Here is a 2,962-nt window from a genome sequence, read left to right as displayed (position 1 = left end):
CTTTTCAATTAAATAAAAGCACTTCTTTAAATACACACGCATAGCACCACGTATTTCATTTGGAAATTGCATATTCTGTATCAAAAGTATGGTAAGTAATGGTACTAAAATTTTAATTTTCATTATAAGAAATCTGCGTGCCAGCGTTCCCTAATATGAAAGGCCAGGGATTTTCATAGATCGTAAGAGAAAAAAAATGAAAGTTACTATGTCTTCATTATTGTATTTTATATACAGGAGCAGGAGACAGTCGCCATCAGTCTGCCCCTGTCTAGCCTTATGCGGCCTTCTCGTGTGCGCGGGGCCTAAACTACGAATATACAACAACCTATCAATCCCAAGCGAAATATCTTCATATTTTGCTGAAAGTCTCTCGATGCTGAAATTTGCAACATAACAATATTAAATTGAACCGCAAAGATGATGGCGCGCGGAGTTTATATAAGAAAATGTAAATTCTGCAAACTACCGACAGAAAATTACCTCAAGCCGGGCAGCGCCTTAGCATAGCTTGCAGTCGCACGGGTGCCTCCCATACAGCTCTTTTAACTAGCAACACAAAAAAAAACTACCTGTGGATTTGCTTCGGCAGATGTATTGAAGCCACCATGTATTTTATATTCATTCCTTCTTATGCAAGACGACATCAAAAATAGTCGTATTTTATACGAATATACAATGATAAATTTATACCCTTTGCTCATGTTGTCCTATGGATTGCTACAATATTGCTACGGGTGCTACGCCGCGCCGTAGCACTGCTACGACTCATAGCTCGTAGCAAGCCAGACCATACGATTATTATAACGTCTCGTGGGACTATGTGAATGGTGTGATATTTTCCTGTTCTATTTATGCACAAATAACTTGACGAAAATAATTACAATTACGAGTAGAAACGCACTTACACGTGCTAAAATTTAAATAAATAAAAAGTACTAAATAGTGTAACATAATTTACTTGGTCCAATTTAAACGAAATTCTTACAAAAATACACTTTCTTTTTATAATATTATATTCCCTGTTATACCAGATTTAATGAAAAGTCGTATGAGTTAGGAGGGAACCTCTAGGGGCCCAAATTACATTATTCTTATTAAAATCTTATTCGTTCGTAAGTGCAAATAGGATCCAGTGCTTATCACATAAATCTAAAATGAAATGACACCGGTTTTATAGTTTAAGCTGGCAATTTTTAATTTTACTTTATTATTATTAAAGTTAAAGCTACTTTTAAGGGAAACATAAAGACAACAAATATACGAGGAGGGTAAATATTTAATGAAAGAAAATATCGAGACATTATCTAAGAATTCACTAAAAAAACTAAATTAAAATATAATACATACTGTATATCATCATGGATGGTTTGTCACCGAGTCGATGAATAGAAGATTCTTTCGAAAAATGTGTACCGCTGCTATAATTTTTTTTTATTACAAGTTAGTAATACCAAAAAAAAATTACGAAATTAAATGTAAAGCGAGAGGGCATTGCTTTGATAGTATACTAACTGAGCAGGACAGAAATAGATTTAATTTAGTTTAAAAATTTAGTGCAAGTTACCCTAAGACATTTATAAATATCTACACTTAGTAGAAATTTAACACACAGACACAGATACACCTACCGTGAACACCTCAGCTTTAGCCGCGGGTGCAGCCAACTTCATGCATTATACAAACACGGGCCACCAATTGATCGGAACTCGCAAGTTCCCATTACTATTCACATTCGAACTAAACAGGGGTACATTTAATATTCATTGCACAAGTCAGTTTGCCGTGCCGTGTCGTGCCGTGACCGCTGACGGGCCGTGTCGTGTCGTGACCGCTGATGTGCCGTGCCGTGCGTCTTATCATGGAAACTTTACCTTTAGTAGGTGCTGAATTCCTTAACAGGGGAACTAAGATGCGTATAGAATAAGGTGACTTATTATTGTGAAAAACATAATTAATTCGGTTACTTATGTATTCGTTTTTTTTTAGATTCGATAAGACCTTAATGCCAAAGATTATTGTATGTATTAAAAAACATATTATCTATCATAGCTTATCATGCACGGGCACACAATTTCCAACACCTGAATAAAAAAAAACATAGGGATGAGGATGAGCTATACAATATAATATGACTTTAATGAAAAAAAACAGGCAACAAATTACGTTATTAAGTAAGAATTAGCTCAATAGGCACCTTTATCTCTAAAAACTATCTCTTCCAAGTTACCTTTGCATGAATGAAAGACTTACAGAATAAATGAGGAAGGCGTACTTACACATATTGCATTTGAATAAAAGTCCGTTTTTTTTGGAAACTTACCTGATATAAGTTTCAGTATCGATAGCCGCGAGCGACACTGCCTCCCAGAGCGCCGTGAGTCCGCTATGCAAATAAAGCCTCTTACACTCCAACCTCCAAAGGAAAAAGGTCTTTGGAGACTCGCTGTCTTATCTCCCTCGTAAAGACGCCATAATCGGGGCTTTTCGGGGAATCCCCCAAAAATACGATAAGATTTTTATAAAGTACGACAGACTCTTTATTAACTTTTCGTGTCGGAGGTTTAGTTGGCTTTTAATGATATTATTATGGATATTGGGATTTGTTGAAAAAATAGTTAGGTATACAATATTATATTTGAACTTAAAATATTACTCCCATGTTTTCATAAGTTTATGTGCCTATTATATACCTATGTATTTATGGGAGCCAATCCAAGCTCATGGAGGGGGTTTCGACTTTTATTTCACCGTGGTAAACTTAACAACGAGGACTGGGAAGCCATACCACGTGCAGTGAGATAACCCTAACCCGTTTACAAAGTGTGGGGATTTTGACAAAAATCTATGTTAACTATTCTATTCTATTCTATGTTAAAGGGGGCCCATGTCCATCCCCGTAAGCTATTTATGGGTTAAAACTGGGTTATGTGTTTTTTTCATAACCCACTCAGACAGCTTT

Source organism: Plutella xylostella, chromosome 9, assembly GCF_932276165.1.
Source record: "Plutella xylostella chromosome 9, ilPluXylo3.1, whole genome shotgun sequence".
In the NCBI taxonomy this organism is placed as follows: Eukaryota; Metazoa; Arthropoda; class Insecta; order Lepidoptera; family Plutellidae; genus Plutella; species Plutella xylostella.
This window is presented reverse-complemented; position numbering follows the sequence as displayed.